The sequence below is a fragment of the Homalodisca vitripennis genome, chromosome 1, assembly GCF_021130785.1.
Source record: "Homalodisca vitripennis isolate AUS2020 chromosome 1, UT_GWSS_2.1, whole genome shotgun sequence".
Classification (NCBI taxonomy): Eukaryota; Metazoa; Arthropoda; class Insecta; order Hemiptera; family Cicadellidae; genus Homalodisca; species Homalodisca vitripennis.
In genome coordinates, this window is record NC_060207.1 from 250,716,039 (window position 1) to 250,736,881 (window position 20,843).

The window sequence follows — 20,843 nt, forward strand, 5'->3', positions numbered from 1 at the left end:
TTGAAAACTTTTCACACTCACACCAAGGCTCTATTAATGTCATAGGCTTTAGCTGCACGTATGACCTTCTTATATCCTCCGGTACGTACTACAAATATTTTTAAGTCTTAATTTTCAGTTTGAATGAAAATCTTGAGAAGGGAATTTCAGTTCTCTCGAGAAATAAGAATTCCTTTTGTAACCCATTATAAATTTTTAGTTATGTGACTGTTTTTAGTTTTTTTGAATGGTCATGTAACATCTAAATAGTAATTAAAGCAATCACTAAACGCCCGATACATATAATTGACATAGTAAAAATTATTTATTACGTTTCCAAGTCTCAATTTTCAGAAATTTATTTAGTTGGCAAATGTTTTGAAAATTAAAGACTCGTGAAATTTTGAATTTTGAGATTCTAGTTTACACCCATGAACCACGAATTCCTTTGTAGTGATCAGAGATTGCCGTATTCAATACAGAGACTGTTGTGTCAGGAATGTTCGTCATTACGTTGTCTATGGCAGTACTCGACGTCGCGGTCACTCGTGTCGGTGATTTCACCGACCAATTTAAATCGAAAGGGCTTAGCAGATCGCGATGGGTTATAGGGTCAGCGATGGTCAGCGAAAATGAAAAGACAGTGGCGAGACTGACCGTCAGAAATAACTAATTCCTACAACAGGCTATAGATAAATAATTACTCTTGTATCATGAAAATATACAGTTGTTGACTAATAAATAGTAATTTTTTTATATTATTAACTAAAATAATTCAAAATAAAACAATTCACAGTTTTGCAATTATTTTTAAATTTTATATATTACAATTATCACTTACTTCTAAATATTAAAGTAATAAATATTTATGCATATTCTATATTTTCATTTTTATTTATAGATGTTTTCATTGTGTAAGTATTACATTTAAAACAACCATATATTTCCTAAATAATGATTTAATTTCATTGTCAATATAATATACAAATTAAATTATGGATTTATAATTTTATAATTGAAATAAAAATAGAAAATCAAGAATAAAATATTACACAGCATAAGTTGTTGTTCCAAATCTCATGTACTTTATCATTTAACATTGATACATTTAATTTATCTTTTGAAAACTCAGTTATTGGTTTTGATCTTTCTTCAGGAAAATTTGTATTAAATTTTGTTTTTATGTAGTTTAATTTTTAAATGATGTAAGGTAAGATCAAATTAAACTGAATCAAGGTTACAATTATAATCAACAAAAGAATAATTTTCTTCCAGAATTAAATTACACTACGGCTTTGATAGTTATGAAAGTTCTAATAAATTTATTTTCAATCTCTTTTAAATATGTTTAGGACGAAACAAGTTGTGAACTGGAATAGTAATTAATATTAATCGTCCTAAATTTTCGAATTTGATGAAATTTAAATACTGCTAATTATTGATGAAGTAGGTTAAAAAACAATTTTACATTGGATTCAAACGAGTTTTTGGCGTTTGAACGATTTTAGTATATTATTATTATTATTATTATTCTAAGTTCACAGAGCTGCCAATAACAGAGTATAAATTGATTTTGTAAATTTTGACAGACTTTAAATTGGAGCTTAAATAACCTAACCTGAAAAATTCTATAACCAAGGAAAGTCTGCAGAAACAGGGATAGAATCTGGACGATGTGTTATTTTTGGTTAAAAATGTTAATAAATAAAAATATGAGTATGGTGTTCGAACAGTTAGTACACAAATCATTATAAAATAATACTAGATAAGCGTTTCGTTACGTCTCTCACCATATAAAATGCTTCATGATATTGTAGTTTGTAATTCTTTTTTAATCTTTCCTAACAGTTTTTAATTAACGTCAACTTTTATAGTTGAGATCATATGTTTATGTAACGGTCTGCTTACGTTTCCGTAAAGCTGTCATTCTATTTTGAAATTCTGTGCAAAACACACACATCTATAGCCCACCAAAATATATATTCACTTCAACAAGAAGTGTCAATAACCTCTAACTAGCAAACTTGGATAACCACTGTACGAATAAAGGCCATGACTAACATAAACATGGCCGCAATAGCTTGCCCCTAGCGGCCACAGAACAAACAAGCATTACGCAAAACGATACTTTTTCACCGTGCAAAACCTATATTACTAGCCCACCTTAAGAATTATTCACTTTATTAAAAGTTTTATTAAAATATGCTTTGAATACTACATTTAGCAAGCAATGTTTAGTGCCCGGTCAGTAATATCATGCAGATATATAAGGTACAGTTACAATATAATATTTACTATAATTTTAATGAATGTTATCAAATCCATCTTATACGTCTTTTTTGAGAAGAATGTTTCTTTTACCTGTGTGTGTGTGTGTGTGTGTGTGTGTGTGTGTGTGGTGTGTGTGTGTGTGTGTGTGTGTGTGTGTGTGTGTGGTTTGTATTTCTTTGATTGGCTAAACAAGACCAAATCAACTATGGAACAAAAGTACCAATACTGTAAAAAGTTACAACTGTCATAGATGTGCACTTTAGACATATTTCTTGATCATGGAAACAAATAATACTTAATAATGACATAGGCAATATAATTCACTTGAACCAGGGCAACTGCTAGTTATATATAAATAACTTCTTTCTCAAACTGAAAATATGTCATGACTAATTCCTTAGTTGTAATCAGGTGATGAATTGTGTCTTGTGGTTATTAGCGGCTCGTAGGCTGAACCGGGGCCGATCCAGCTTACGAACATGCTCTTATTTTGTTAAATGTTGTTACTTAGTGGGACGTGAAACTCTCACCTACCCCTCCCTACTACACGTCACCACCGCTTCTGGGCCAACATGAGGAACTGGCTCAGAGTACGTTAGACCAGTAAAGTATCTGTACATATGAACTGGCTCAGAGTACGTTAGACCAGTAATGTATCTGTATATATAGTAAAAAATGAGAAACTAATTTTAGCTAAAACTCCAATTGTCATGAATTTTAAGACACTGGTAGTCCTACAAAAAATTTAATTTTATTATTTGCATATACTACGACAAAATTTCCTTGTAATTTGAAAGTCAGGAATATTTTAGAGTTTTAAGTAGGAAGTGTCCTGTTTAATGCTTGCCAACGCGTAACATGTGTAATTATTTGGTTTCAGCAAACCGTTCAGATAATGTTTAACTTGTTGGGATTTTTGAACTTTTCACATTATTAGTAAATATTAATAATATTTGGTAAATAAAAATTAACTTACATTTTGGTATTTGTTGCAATTTCAAAGATTAATTATATTAAAATGTGAAGTAATTTTATTGATTATATTATTTATTTATATTAATTATGTTTAGATCTTTTAAAGTAAACTTAAATAGCAGTTGCAGCTTTTGATCAAGATTTTTAGCGGTGATTGAGAATAGTTTTGTTGTAGAATGTTGCGTTTAATGTTATAGGAAGAAGATGTTTTTATTTTGAAAACAGCCAGACTATTTATTAAATTTTTTGTGTAAAAGTAAATGTAATATTCAAAAAAGAAAAAGTGTAAAAACTTTGTATTTTTGGTTTTCTTAAATTTTGATTATAGAATAGATTATAGAATCCTTAAAATTTGATTATAGTTGTTTTTAAGTGTCCTTAATTATCAATTTAAATATTTTTTTTAATACACTTCAGTTTAAAGTAAAATTAATTAAGAATACAAGACATTAATATTATAAAGTAATAGAAAGGAGCGATAACATCCAAGTGAGTATCAATAGGGTACTCGCGCACGCGAGTTAGCAATAGGTTCAATGCGGTGGAATCTATATGAGCTCAATTAATTATAGAGAGAGTATCATGCTGTATATTGAGTTTTCTAATGAATAAAAAGCTTGCAGTATAGGAAATATTACTTAACAAGGAATATATAGAAGCTCCAGTTATTTCCAGTAAGATAAGCACGTCTTTTGATTATAGGTTTATAAGTAAAGAGTCAATTGCATGTAAAGTTAAAATTTAATTTTAACACACAGGTTAATAGTTTTATTTTAAATCTAAAACATTTGAACACAGTAACTATACATTTCCATTAAAATGTATTTAATTAGATTAGATATGATATGTGTTAAATTTTAGACAAAATTCAAGTGTAAACATTTACAATATATATTCGTAGGGAATATTGAGAAAGATGGGAGTTTAATTCTAAGAACATTGTACCGTTATTATAGTACATATATTATATTACTTTGGAGCTAATACTTTATAAATCAAAACTACTTTTCGGAAATACTTGATTTATTCCGAATTAAAGTTTCACCCAAATATTTAACAAAGTTTACAAACTTTAGATTTGATTTTCTTCAAAAACTTCTCACAATCGGTCAAATCTAATTAAGAGTCTGTTCAAAAAATGAATTAAAATTAAAATGAAACTAAAAATGTATACTTCTCCAAAATGCTTTAAATTAACAAAATAAACTAAAAAGTTCTCTTCTCAAAATATTCAAAATCAAAATAACAAAAATCTTGATATTAACTTTACGATCAAAGTCTAATTGACAATACTGCAGAAATTGAATTAATTCACAGACTGTAATATAGGAAACTTTAGAAATTTAATCACAACAGTATAAAATAAAATATATTAACTAAACGCTGGTACGGGACTTACTACTTTGAAGACTATGGAGGCTGATAGGAAACTAATACGCACTAAAGAAAATTAATAACTTGATTTAAATTTCACCCGATAAAAATAATTACTCTATATCCCAAACTAGAGGATTAGAGGAAGAAACTACTGCTTCTCAACTGGACGTCTGCATCCTGTGATCGACACTCTAAAACTGCTCCCCCTCTCTCAAGCCAACCGGCTCGGGAACGTATCACCGTAGACATCTCGATCAGCTGATTTACCGGTCTAACCAACAAACAATGTCCACGCACCGCGTCTAGTTAACAAAAGAGCCTACTTCCTACCGTGATTCAGCATAATAATAACAACTACGGTACAACATAGTCTTACTAGTGGCTTAATACTATATTAACTTTAAATTTAATGGTTATTATCGAGAATTCCTAAAGTCTGAATATTAAATTATTTTTTATAAAGTGCCTTTAAAGTTATGTATATGTAAGTGGAAAGTTTCGTTATATTAAGTTCCGTATATCTAAGTTAAGAGACTAAGATAATTCTTAAACAAGAATATCAATAACTGAAATTATAAGTTTAAGAGAAACCCCACTTATTGTTAACTCTTTCTACCATTTTATGAATAGTAACCTGAATAAGAATGTTAAGAGCTGAAACTTAACATTTCTATTGAATCAACCCTTCCCACCCATTGCGTTATTAGTAACTTGACTATATGTACAAAATGTTTGGGTATTATTAATTTCTGAATGAAAAGTTATAAACCTTTAAGTTTCCAGCACATTTATAGATACCAGTATAATACTTATAAAATATATGTTACTAGAATTTTAGCCTGTTTTTCATTTTAAGTAAGTTAACCTTAAGTAATACCGTTTCTTAATGAACGGATTTTAGTATAACATTTACTGAAATCAACTTTGAACGATAAAAAAATAATTTCACTAATATCATAAATGACTCCGACTGAGTTTAAATAGTTACAAAACCATTTTTACAGCGTGGTTTGAGTTACGAGGCACGTTACAAAATATTATTTAAGAAAGCCTGATGATTACTAGAAGGTAAAATATATGAGGCAAATTAAATTCGTTATTAATATTAATTTTAATTTAACAATATAGTTTACAGTTTATGAACTCATAGTCATTAACTTCATTGATGAAAATACTCTGAGTAATAAACTCGTAAATAATTTGCACTAATCTTCTGATTTTACAAACTGAGTAGTTTTCATTATGCAGAACGCATATAAATCAATACAAATCAAATTTAATGATTTAATATAATTTTTTAAATATTCAATTATGAATTTTAAATATTAAAAATACATTCTCTTCTAAACACTCGAGATAAATAAATCCTAAGCAATATAAAAAGTTACTCAAAACAAAAATTCCATGTTGAAGTTTTAGTCAAATAGTTTCAAAATTGAGCTTTGAGTTTGTTTATTGTGTTACTAAATAGTAACATAATATTCTAGTTATTTAGCTAGATACATCTACTCATATACAATTGTTTAAGAAGTTTAATAACTGTAACGTATAATAGTCTTACACTATTTGGTTTCAATAGGATCAGATTATTAGTTCGTATAACCAATTTCTTAACCTATTTTTCGGCTATCCAGCTATTTATCCTTCTTTCTTTATGTCGTGTTTTGATTGAATATATAATAATGTTTTTTGACTTATAGTATTTCATTATCTACTCAATGTATGAAAGACTCGTAGTCAGTTCATCCTACGTATAGGCCTATGAGTTTTGAAAGTCTATGTAACTGTAATATTATTGTTTCAAGGTACAAAGTAAGAGTGAAAATATTGTTGACCCCTCAAATTTGAACTAAAAGCTAAATACATTAAAAATTTGTAAAGAAATGATATAATCAAATACTGCCGAGGAACTATTTGTGAACTGTAACTTCTTGCAACCCTATCGTATTAATTTCTGGAGTAAGATGTATTAAATAGGAGAATAATTGCCAGAAATATTGTCTCACCAGCCTGGGGAACAAACGGGTTCTATTTAAGTTTATTGTGTAAATATCCAATTAAATTCTTTATTAAAATACAGACATATTTAAAAGATATCACAATATTGCATACGACAGATTTTTTAGCGCTGACGTAAATGCGATTTATTAATTTTGTAACTATGTAAATTTCAGAGAAAACCTGCCAATCTCAATCATCCTTAAGACCGAATTTCAGAGAGATTTTTTATTAGACTATAAAAGGTAGAAATGTGCTATTTTGTCAATTAACGCAACTCACACGAAATATTTTTTAGTTTTCCTCATATTTTTCATAACATATGTGACTTTTGTACCTGCGTCTTTATTAGTTCTATAGATGGCTTACATAAAATGGCTTATAGCGGCTAAACGACCTATTTTTAATAGATACTTTTGATTCATTTGTAGGTAGTATCAGGCACAGGCTTTTGTGACACCCTTTTGTGAAAACCATGTTTATGTATACGATTGAACCGTTATATTTATATATGAATGCAAGTGTAATATCAGACAATTTACAACTAGATCATGTCAACGTTTTTACAAACACATTTTTATCTTTATAATAATTATGGTCTTGTAAGTTTTCAAGATTATTGAGTTTCTGATTTCTTATGTTTTTTCAGGTTTCCTTTCTATCACATTAATGCAACCAGTTGCAATCATAATTAAGGATTAAACTTCCCATGGCTCTTCACAAATTGTGCCATTGAGATGCGTTGCATTCTTCATTCCTTCCTATTCTAAGCTTATCCTACAGAGTCCCAGAAGGTGACGGTCAATCGCTTTATTGCCGATCTACAGGTATGTGACTTATTCTTACTATGAGGTGATTCATCCTGTCGTTGATAATTTATATCCTGTACTAGTTTTATAGATTTCATTTTAGGCTCTAGTTCGTATTGATAAACTTATATTTCATAACCCGTTAGAACGATATCGAAAATAGTATCATCATTGTATGATATGTACTTCAATTAAAGCATCTTAACTCTATATTTGCCACTTCTGGTCATAAGCTGCACTTTGTTCGGAACCAAACGGACGGAAACCTTCCTCTGTAAATGGTCATGGAGAATGATGCCCACAAATTCCTGGCTTGTGTCTAGAGTGCTGCTTAAATCAATCTCTGATCCATATTTTGAAGTCTGACTGCAGTTTCTGGTCTTCCTGGCATTGGTTTATATTCTAAGGATTCCCTGCCCTGACGAAATTTTTAAAGCTAAACAAAAATGTTACATAAGAATAGTGTTTCTTACTATACACATCCATCATGGTTGAAAAAACAATATTAGGTAATTTGTTTTGTGGATAAAAACTTCATGACAGCTCTGTAATAAATTCTCCACTGATTTTACATGATGACGCTTCCACAATCAGCAACAGAGCTTCCTGTATATCGGAATACTTACAGGCCGTGAGTCCACTGATATGTATCAGTTCGAGACGCTTGCTCTGAAATTGTGAATACTTAGGACTATAAAATTCTCCACTGATTTGACGTGATGACGCTTCCACAATCAGCAACAGAGCTTCCTGTATATCGGAATACTTACAGGCCGTGAGTCCACTGATATGTATCAGTTCGAGACGCTTGCTCTGAAATTGTGAATACTTAGGACTATACAATTCTCCACTGATTTGACATGATGACGCTTCCACAATCAGCAACAGAGCTTCCTGTATATCGGAATACTTACAGGCCGTGAGTCCACTGATATGTATCAGTTCGAGACGCTTGCTCTGAAATTGTGAATACTTAGGACTATACAATTCTCCACTGATTTGACATGATGACGCTTCCACAATCAGCAACAGAGCTTCCTGTATATCGGAATACTTACAGGCCGTGAGTCCACTGATATGTATCAGTTCGAGACGCTTGCTCTGAAATTGTGAATACTTAGGACTATAAAATTCTCCACTGATTTGACGTGATGACGCTTCCACAATCAGCAACAGAGCTTCCTATATATCGGAATACTTACAGGCCGTGAGTCCACTGATATGTATCAGTTCGAGACGCTTGCTCTGAAATTGTGAATACTTAGGACTATACAATTCTCCACTGATTTGACATGATGACGCTTCCACAATCAGCAACAGAGCTTCCTGTATATCGGAATACTTACAGGCCGTGAGTCCACTGATATGTATCAGTTCGAGACGCTTGCTCTGAAATTGTGAATACTTAGGACTATACAATTCTCCACTGATTTGACATGATGACGCTTCCACAATCAGCAACAGAGCTTCCTGTATATCGGAATACTTACAGGCCGTGAGTCCACTGATATGTATCAGTTCGAGACGCTTGCTCTGAAATTGTGAATACTTAGGACTATACAATTCTCCACTGATTTGACATGATGACGCTTCCACAATCAGCAACAGAGCTTCCTGTATATCGGAATACTTACAGGCCGTGAGTCCACTGATATGTATCAGTTCGAGACGCTTGCTCTGAAATTGTGAATACTTAGGACTATACAATTCTCCACTGATTTGACATGATGACGCTTCCACAATCAGCAACAGAGCTTCCTGTATATCGGAATACTTACAGGCCGTGAGTCCACTGATATGTATCAGTTCGAGACGCTTGCTCTGAAATTGTGAATACTTAGGACTATAAAATTCTCCATACGCCCTAGGTTCAATAATATTATTTATATATTGTAAATTTCAGTATAGAGCGATTTTATTTTCTACATAATTAACTTTTGAATGAAATAGTATTTTGTCTTTCAATCATACTTTGCAAATTTTTTTAAATATATTTAAAGCCCATTTCCTTAGAGCAACCTTTGCTCATGCAGATAAGATAATAATTTATTATAAGGAACATGTTTATTTAATTTTATTAGTTACTTTATTTTAATAATAATTATTACGTGTGCCTTTTTATGTTCCTTTGTACATTGTAAAATCTTGATGATAATAAATAATTCATTCATTTGTTCGTACAACTAAACAAATCTGTAAAAATTTTAATATTATTTCTATAATGATAGTTTAATATAAAGTTATAATTTCAACATATACTATTGTATGATATTTTTATTTCTTCACACTAAGTATCATTACGTCAACTATTCCCACCTCAAAGCTAAAATAACATACAGTTACATTGTTTAATGAAATTGCATTATTTTAAACACAGTAACTTTTAGTAGTTAACAAACAACCATTATTATGTGCAATAATATATGACATTAAATAATTCGAATACCAAACATTAAAAGATGTACAGGTCATTGCAACCCAAAATATAAAGCCTCGTATAACATTAAACCTGCAGACCAAGTTGGGCCATCTGTAATGCTAATAGAAGCAGAAGTCAGTGTCACATCATTTGTCTTCTGGTTGGCTCTCTGCTACTCACTTGTATTTAATCGATGTTTAAACCTCAGATTGTTTTCAACTCTAACTCCAACTTTCCAGTATAAACTGAGATACAATGACAACACTAAAGTTTAGTTGCAGAACAACTTATTTAATTTCTTTTAATGTTATTAGAAGCAGAATAGAATGTGTCAAAGATTTTGATTCGTAAATGGCTTATGCGTACTTACAACATGTAATCATATTGTAACACCATATTTCAAGAACATGTTACTATAACAATTTATGTTTTTAAATCGTCGAGATATATTTGCAGTGTTAATAGGAAATATTGAAGACCAACTATCCTCTATATCCAATTACGGATAAAACTTATGTATTATGTATGCATAATGAATTAATTTTGGGCCGTTTGGAATTTATTGAGTGCGAATCCCACTCTGGCGAATAAAGATACTATGACAGTGCATTAGCATTTTCCTCCAGCTTCACAACAAATATTAATAAAGAAACTGCAATTTTGGCTTTATATAATACTCAACCTATAACCATGATTTCAATCTAAACTGTTTTCGCGGATGGTTTACAATTTTAAGCATAATTCATTATCGATATTTAAGAAACATTAAAAGTAAAAAAGAGCGTGAAAACATCTGAAATACTAAATCTGACTTACGTAATAAGACGCAATATTCTGGTATTTCATCAATGTGAATAACACGCTCAGATTGCGGGAAATCAAATAAAGTTTACTCGCCGTCTCGGCACAGCAAAACTTGGAGACTTAGTTTAGTTCCGCATATGTAATTTTTGAACGCTATTTGAACGAAAATAATTTTCTGAATTGTATGTAGTTCTCTAGTATTTTATTACAATCTATGCTGTTTATAATAAACTCCCTTATAACCAATAGATAATAAATGTGATATAATTAATGCAATACATATTTTTATAATTATTTATTCTCTTATAGAATAACATATAATTGATAAAAAATGTTTGATTACAGTGCCTTCAAAATACTCCATACTAGCAGTTACTTAATAAAAAAACACCATGAGCATACTGAGAGATATTCTAATTTCTTGATTTATTTTACTTGTAACTTTAAGGGTGGAGCCTTAAATTTGGATAATAAATCTGTGTATTATAACCAACATTATAATTTCTAGAATTTCCCTACAATATGACATTATATTTTATTGATTTCATTGAATTTAAACCACAGGGTTGGGCAAAAGTGTGGAAACTGCTGTATATCCCTGGAACGGCATTCTCTACAAAACTAAATTCAGCACACTATAACAACTAAGGAAAGTTGCTTTTTAACGATCTTTGGAACTTTGTAAATTTTTCCAAAATGGGGAATGTGGAGGGTAACCAAAAATTTCATATGGCCCGCTCCATCACGCGATACCTCATTAGAAAGTTCTTGTTAAAAGAAGAAACATTATGAAAACTTAAGGTGTTATCTTCTCTTATAACAAAAAGACGTTTATTTGAATAGTTTTCATAGTACGCACTTTTATCTTCTTAACCATTTCATCAAGAATATTGGATCTATGCACATTATTATAAATTATAGTATCCTTATAATTATACATTGTGTTTGTTAAAATTATAAAAAATTACATTGTTCGATTCAATTGCATGCTTTTAGAAAACCAAAATACCTTGGGAATCTAATAATCGTAAGCCATAAAGTTAACCTGATATTACTTGTTTTGGGAAAACCCCGACTTAAGCTTTATCAGTTGCTCTGATACATGACTGCTCCTTGACATGTCGTTGTAACCCAACAGTCCTTCAGTATTGTGCAAGTCTTCTCAAGTCAAGAATTGTTTCCAGTGACAATGGAGGTAAGTGAAAGGGGGCGTATTACTTTATTAATTATGCTAGGTTTTGGCGATTGAATTAGATCTTACGAAGAGGTAAGACATTTTTAAACGATAACTTCTTACACCGCAACCCTGTATAAAAATCTGTCGTTTATAAAACGGTTAAACGTTTTGAAGAAACTGATCTTGTTAATAACCGTCCCATACCTTAAAGGTCACTATAAGCTTTAACGACGATCTTTCATTGGAACTTTTACAATCTGTACTGGAAGATACTCATGTTTCAACAACTTCGACCTCTCAAACTGTTGGTATATCTAAAAAAACCCATCCTTTTAGTTTTGCATCAGTACCATTACAAAACGAATAAAATTAATTTAATCCCAGAACTTCCAGAAGGTGACTTTGATCGTAGGGTAGAGTTTTGCGAATTTATGATGGCCAATATAGACATCAACACGATTGGACTGAATAATATATTTTCTCTGCCCAAGCAAACGGTACCATCAACCAGCACAATTGCCGTTATTGGTCTAATATCTATCCTAACTTGATAAGGGAACAACATATAAAACATCCATAAAAGTTGAATATATGGCTTGGGAGGATAGGAAGTAAGTTCTTAGGACCATTTTTCAATTCAAAATTCATTGCTTAATGGAAATCTTAATGCTGATTGTTATCAAAGGATGCTCGAAGAACAGATTGTTCCGGCGATTCACCAAGGTTTTGACAATCTCGATTAAGTTTGGTTTCAGCAAGATTGAGCAACTCCACATTACTGATTAAATGTCCGTGCTTATTGAAATATTTGATTGGTAGAAGGGGTGAAATCGAGTGGGCGGCAAAATCCCCTGACTTCTCACCTCTTGATTTTTTCGCTTGGGTTTGCATTAAAGAAAATTTCTACAACACCATAACTCATCATACCGAGGAAATGAGAGAAAACATTGTAAAAGTGGTCCAAGTTGTTTCCCAGGAATCTATTGCAATCGCTGTTTCACATATCTACGCCAGGCTAGGACACTGCCAGACAGTCTAAGAAGAGCAGTTTGAGGATCGACTTTATTTTATCAGGTAATGCCTATATGCTTTTTTACCTTATCCTTGTTATGTACTGATGCAAATATGACTCGATTTTTTGATATTCAAAGTCACGAGGTCATTAAAAAGCACATTTTTTAGTTATCAGAGTGTTCCGAATTTGTTATTTGTAGAGAACGCCGTTCCAGGGATATACAACCGTTTCCACACTTTTGCCCAAGCCGTATAATACCAGTGTGGAGAAATTCTAAGAAAAGTCTCAACTAAGAACTAAAATCCTTAAATTTTCAATTTTAACGCATATTATGTGATGTAAATGATAGAATTTGACTGTATTTTAATAAAATCCTAATCAAAATGTTATTAAAAACCAAAGCAATTAAATGTTTCTGTACGTACTATGACGTATATAAAATGTAACTGACTTGGCAAATTAACAAAAATCATCTAGTATCAGCTACTTTAATTTATATAAATTATTGTATTATTATTTGCTTAAGAAGGTGATTAAAAACTCATTTACTATCTGCAGAATAAAACAAAAGGGGAGGGGAAGTAACACACTGATATTACTCGTATATGTCCATACACTTAAGCAAATACAAACAAGATTTTGTCTGCCATATCACTTGAATGTCTAGCACTATTTCATTTTTATTATCAATGCATTGAATCTCTAGCTTTCGTGGATTACTAAAAAATATTTACTCCTACTTATGTAAGTCTCAACCTTTGGGATTCTTCTGCTTACTCAGTACTCTACGACTAAATGTTTTACCATTGAGTAGATTTATAAATTAGTAAGTTATTTGCAATAAAATATAAATAAACCAAAATTATGAAATAACGATAGAAAAGAATAGAATAGTAAAGAAGGGACGAATGTGTTGTGCTGTCGTTCCACTCCTCCGTTTCAACGTCAACATAACTGATTACCTGACTACAGTAATAGATAACAGCCACTGCGCATGGCCTGTGGGATAGGTCCCCTTCGTATATGAAAATGTAGCTTACTATTTTTATTTGTAGTTCAGTGTCTGGTAAGTTTACCGCCACGTTATTTAGTTTTTAGATGTCTGTGCACGTTGAGCAGTATGTATTAGGATGTTTGACAACTGAGAAAGAGAAATGATTTCAATTCAAACAAAGAGTTCTATCGTCAGGTAAACGGTTACAAGTGTTGGAATTCCTATTGAACTTTCAATACATCCATCATCGATAAAAATAATAAACAAATAATGTGGTTCTTACCAAGATCACTCCCTTGCACTGTTAATAATTTTAACAACTAAATAAAATTTATGAAGAGGAAATTCATTTTATTCAGTTCAGATTTAAATTGAGAATATAATAGGACATTTTTTCCTGCCATAGTAGTCATAAATAGCCGAAAATATAATATTTGTTATGTAAACTGAGAATAATAACCTTGACTATGGAGTAATTCTTTTGAAAGACTACAGGAATCTGAAAAAGTCATTGTTTAAAGTTCGCATGGAAGTTCAAAATTTTACTGTTTACTTTTAATGTAACCGTACGCAAACCAATAGTTACCAATTTTAATTTACTAGAAATAACGTGTTTTAAATAGTGTTGTGTCTCTATTATTTGCTATACTTGAAAGTAAAATGCAAATATTAAGCAAAGAGAGCTGGGTTGGAAAGGGTTACATTATTAAGACGTTAGGTTTGTTACAGTCAGAGTACTGTGTGAATTATGGTGGTAACGTCATCACCATAGCAACTAGCACGGTACTAGTTCACGGAACTGCCTCGGATTGATACTGAACACAGTTTTAGTGATTAGTGATGGTTACCACATCAGTATGGTAGGTGAACGGTACAAATTACACACAGTGGGATTTCCTTCTTCTTGCGGTACGATGACATGTAAACAAACGTTAACCGCGGCGGTTTTTGGGGTTAGCCAACACCTTGATACAGAAATCGGACTAAATATTTATTACAAACCTCAGCACAAAGAAAAAATCCAAAGCTACAATTTCCCAATATCTACCGAGAGAGGTTGGGACATTGTGTTCACACCATAGCATGATGGTGGTTTTTTATATATATATATATAAGTAGATATGAATATGGGGTTCCTAGACCACTTTTGGGACAGACAGAAAATCAAGGGAAAATACTGTTTAAAGGACAATAAACGAATCTGTAATATCAAACAGTAACTCACGAATGAAAAAAAAAATTAACTGAATCCGTTCCAAAAGCGACCCAGAATCCCCTACTGACCAAAAAATGAAAAAATCACGAATGAAAACCGAATCTATAGCCGTTTGCTTCTACTTTCTTGAGCTGTTTTTAATGTACAATATATTGGAAAATGTTGTCAAATCTGCTACGAATAAACGAAAATTCTGTAGTAAATATATTAAAATCTTGATGAAAAAATCTTGGAAAAGTTAAAGAAAAAAATTATTGAAAAAATAGTATAAAGAATTTAAATTGCCCCCTACAAAACCAATATAGTACTATTTTGTCCTATAAATATACTATTTTTTTTTTCAATAATTTTAAAGTCTTTAGTTTACAGATTTTTCTATAATAAATAGAAGAATCTATCACGGTTTCACCAGAAATTGTGCTGATTTCTGTCAAATTCAAGTAAAAAGCATTTACTTTTTCAAATTCATAGTTAAGAAATTTTTACCTTATAAATAGAACAATGGCACGAAGTAAATAACATTAACATGTCCATACTGCAAAAAAGATGTTTTTGAACATCATTATACACGTCATTATAAGTCGAAAAATCATCTGAGAAAAATAAAGATATTTATGACAAAGAACTAAATTATTTGAGGAATTGGGTTAAAGAAAATCAAATTGTCGATCATGAAAACATGTATAATATAGAAAATTAAGGGAATTAAAGAGAAATTTCAAAGTTGAAAAGAAAAATTTAGATCTATTTAAAGATGAAAAAATTCAATCAATCGCTGAAAAATTGTCCATAGAAACAAACGATAAAACTAAATCTGAAATGATCGAAGAAATTGATAAACACAAATCTGAAATATCATTGATGTAGAAGTTTTATCGTCTATACACGGTCTTTTCAAGCAATACATTTTAACGAATTTAAAACGATAATTTCATACCACTTTACAAATATCTTTCTATTTTGCGGCCAGAGATTAAGAGTTTAATCGAAAATTTCAAGAAAATGTTAAAAATAGTAAAGGATATCTCTCTTTGGAATGCGAATACGAAAGAACTTTAGTGAACGGTGAAACACAAACTTGTCCAATGTACTTTACTATAAAAGCAGACGAGATCTTCGATATAAACGACTTTATTACTAAGCAATTTAATAAATTAACACATCGAGAACAAAACGAATCATCCAAATAAAGGTTCTGGATGGACATTAAAACGCTGTAAACAAAACTGATTTTGAGCCTTAATAAACACGAATTTATGAACGCAGGATCATATATCGATTTACCAAAGAAAATCAAAGATAAGAAAGCTTGTATAAAATATCAAAAATAAAGATGATTATTGCTTTATTTATTCTATCCGATGTGCTATTGAAAAAACCAGAAACTCATGTAGACAGAGCAAAACAATATGAAAAATTTGTAAATGACGAGATATTTTCTGGGTTCGACTATCCTATGTCTTTAAAAGATATACAATTATTTGAAAAACGAAGCAGTAAAGCAAAGTATAAATTATCCGAAAATGTCTGTAAATGTCTATAGTTTTGATGAAAAACTCAATATTGTTCCGTTGCAAATTTCAGAAATTTATGATGCCGAGTTAGAAATCGATTTTATTGTATGTTAAACAAGATGACAAATCTCATTATGTTATGATAACAGATTTAAATAAACTCGTGAGTTCTCAGTTATCCAAGCATAAGGAAAGAAAATTTCTTTGTAGAAGATGTTTAAGCCATTTCTACAAATCTGGAGATTTAGCAGACCATTTAGAAATTTGTAAAAATCACGAAGTTTGTAAGCCAATTATGCCGTTTCCGGGTCAAACAACTAAATTTACATAATTATCAAAAGAAGTTTAGCCATCCGTACGTAATTTATATGGACTTTGAAAGCATATTAGAGAAGATTCCCACATGCAAAAAAAACAATCCGCAAAATCGATCACAACCAAGATTCAGAAGCACATTCCATATGGTTTTTACTCTATACTTAGTGTCTAATGTGACCAATCGTATGTACAAGCCGATATGTTATCGAGCCAAAAATGAAGAAGATTTGCCAAATGTTCCTGCAAAATTGTTTGAAGAACTTAATAAATTTATCGAAATACATAGCTAAAAAGTATAATTCTAAGAATAAAATACCTATGAAATTGACCGAAGAAGAAGAATTGCATATCAAAATTCAAATCTTTGCCATATTTGTGAATGTGAGGGTTTTGATAATCAAACAAGAAAAAAATACGAGATCAATTGTCATTTAACAGGTAAAGAGGTTCAGCTCATTTATCTTGTAACTTGAATCTCAAATTTCCTCAGAATATATTCCAGTTTTCTGTCACAATATGTCATGTTACGACACTCATTTGTTTACATAAAATAAATTGGCTAAATAGATATGGAAACGATCGCTCGATCGCAAACACCGATGAAAAATACATAAATTATTCAGTAAATTCAGGATATGGGTATGAGTTTGAAGATGATGAAACCAAGAAAGTTCATCAACTTTTCTTTCGTAGACACGTTCAGATTTATGGCATCGTCTATAGAAAAGTTAGCTAAAAATCTAAAGAGAGAAGACTTCAAACATACAAATCATTTTATACAAGATGGTCTGAACACAACACAATTCTAGATAGACAACCAAATGACGAAGAAAATCTTTAAAATTCTATCTGGAAAAGGCATATTTCCTTACGAATTTATCGACAGTATTGAAAAAACTTGATTACACAGAAAGAATTGAGAATTCAAGATTTCTATTCACTTTTGACAGACGAGAGCATATCTGAGAAAGATTTTCAACACTACTTAAATGTATGGAACAAATTAAAAGTAAAAAATCTAGGAAATTACTCCGATCTCTATAACATTCAAGATGTTCTATTGCTCGCTGATATCTTTGAAAATTTTTAGGAATATTTGTTTGAATTGCTATAAACTTGATCCAGCACACTATCTAACAGCTCCCAGTCTTGCATGGGATGCTATGTTAAAAATTAAACGAATATAGAATTACAATTAATTAGTGATTATAATATGTATTTGATGATCGAAAAAGGTATTCGCGGAGGCATTTCTCAATGTATTAAACGATATGTGAAAAGGCAAAAAAATAACAATATTTTAAAAAGATTTTGATAAGACAAAGCCTGAAAACTATTTGTTGTACGTCGATGCAAATAACCTTTATGGGTATGGCCTAATGCAAAATTTACACATATAACGAAATCAAGTGATGAATGGATCCAAAAACTTACACAACTGCAGAATGGAAAGAAAACAATTTTGGAACTCACTGGCGACGAAGATTATGGCCTATATTCTCGAAGTCTCGATCTAGAATATCCGAAGAGATTTACATGAAAATCATAAAGATTTGCCCTCTTGCTCCAGAACATTTATAACAACAAACTTTGCACAACTCTACTGGATAAAAACTGAATATGTTGTTCATTCGAGAAATTTGAAATTCTATCTGGAAACAAGGAATGGTTTGTTAAAACATGTGAATAGAGTTATTGCATTCGATCAGAAGCCTTTTATGAAAGATTACATTGATTTTAATACTAGTATGAGAACCAATAGCTACAAGCGACTTTGAGAAAGATTTTTACAAGCTGATGAACAACTCTGTTTTTGGAAAATCTATGGAAAATGTGAGAAACAGATGTGATATTAGACTAGGAAATGAAAGAATTTTCAATGAAACAAGCTAAGAAAACAAATTTCAAATGCTTTAACATCTTTGACGACAACTGTTATAGCGAGTCACATGTACAAGCAGAAAGTTAAATTTAACAAGCCAATCTACATAGGTTTTTCAGTTCTTGACCTTTCAAAATTGTTAATGTACGAGTTTTATTACAACAAATTAAAGAAGTTTGATCCAGATTTGAATCTGTGTTACATGGACACAGACAGTTACTTCCTAGAATTGAAACGTGATCCTTACAAAATTATTAAAGAAAATATAGATGACTTTGATACGAGCGATTATCCAAAAGATCATGAATGTTTCACTACTAAAAATAAGAAAGTCATAGGGAAAATTCAAAGACGAACTAAATAGCGAAGTTTTAGAAGAATTTTGTGGTTTAAGATCAAAGATGTACTCGTACAAATATCTAGACAAAAAATCCAGTTAGGTGTAAAGGAAATTAAGAGAAGCGTTGTAAATAAATCAATAAATATCGAAAACTTGAAGAGATGTTTGTTCGAAGATAAAGAAGAATTTAGGGAGATGACTGTAATAAAAAGCTATATAACATGAATTGTATACCATCACACCATAAACAAGCTGGCACTGAACGCTAAAGATGATAAGAGAAATGTCCTAGAAAATAAGATCGAACGTGGAACGTAGAACGTGGAACGTAGAACGTGGAACGTAACAAGAACGTAACATGAACGTAAATTTTGTGTTTTACGTTTAATTTAACGTGATTTTACATTAAAATTCGTGTTTTTAGGTTCTACGTTCCACGTTCTACGTTCCACGTTCTACGTTCCCACGTTCACGTTCCACGTTCTACGTTCACGTTCCACGTTCTACGTTCACGTTCACGTTCACGTTCCACGTTCACGTTCCACGTTCACGTTCACGTTCCACGTTCTACGTTCCACGTTCTACGTTCACGTTCACGTTTTACGTTCCACGTTCACGTTTTAGGGTTTGTTCAAGAAAACTATTGAGCCAAATCAGTTATTTTTGGGAAATAAAAAAGCCAAAATTTAGACCGTTTGATGTAATTGAAGTGCACTGCAATCTCGTTGAACCTAGTTTTGAAAATCATACCGAACATTTACACAAAGAATCTGAAATTTTGTACACTTTTTTTTCCAAATGTTGCTTATGGATCAAAAATTAGTGAAAACCGAATGAAATTTGATTATATTCCAATTAGAAAAAATATTTAAAAGAATTCAAAAAAATCGTTTCTAACTATACAAGACTCTGAGGGAAATTTAATAAATAATGAGAGTAAAACAACAATATATTTTAAGATTGTCGAAAGAAAGAATGATGAATCAAGGGGGGGAACGAATCGTTCTTACCTTCAAACTTTCAAAACGAGTTGATAATGATGATAAATACCAATACTTTTATTCTAAAAGATAAGGTAGCCCTCGAGGGCCACACCTCACAAATATTCACAAAAAATACGAAATAAAGACAATGTTAAAGAAAAATACAAAAAAGCTTTGAAAACATAGATTCTGACAAGGGTATCGAATCGCGACTCTTACAAAAATTACATCCTGACACTGTTTTTATCAATGAATCTGGACTTTATACTCAAAATAAAAAAAATTGCTTGTTAAATTTTTTCTATCTAAATGGAGTCAGTTGTAGACCTAACTCAATAAATCAACTTATATTCAATAACAAACATATCTTTACGATTGTTGACGAAAACAATGTGATCTGGTTTAAGGCTAAAGACGTAGCAAAAATTCTAGAATATGAAAATACTATGCAAACGATCAGAATAAACGTTGACGAAGATGATAAAAACTTCTATTTTAATCTAAATATAAGGGGGGCTATAAATAGCTTACCTTCAAACTTCCAAAATAACACTGTTTTCGTTAATGAATCTGGACTTTATTCTTTTAATTTTGAGATCGCATAAACCAGAAGCGAAATTGTTTAAAAATTGGGTTACGAAAGAAGTATTACCTTCCATTAGAAAATATGGTGAGTACAAACTCAAAAACGAAAATAAGCAGTTAAAAGATGAAATAAAAACAGTTACAAATTAAAGATGAAATGAAATCATTGAAAATAGAGAATCAAGGA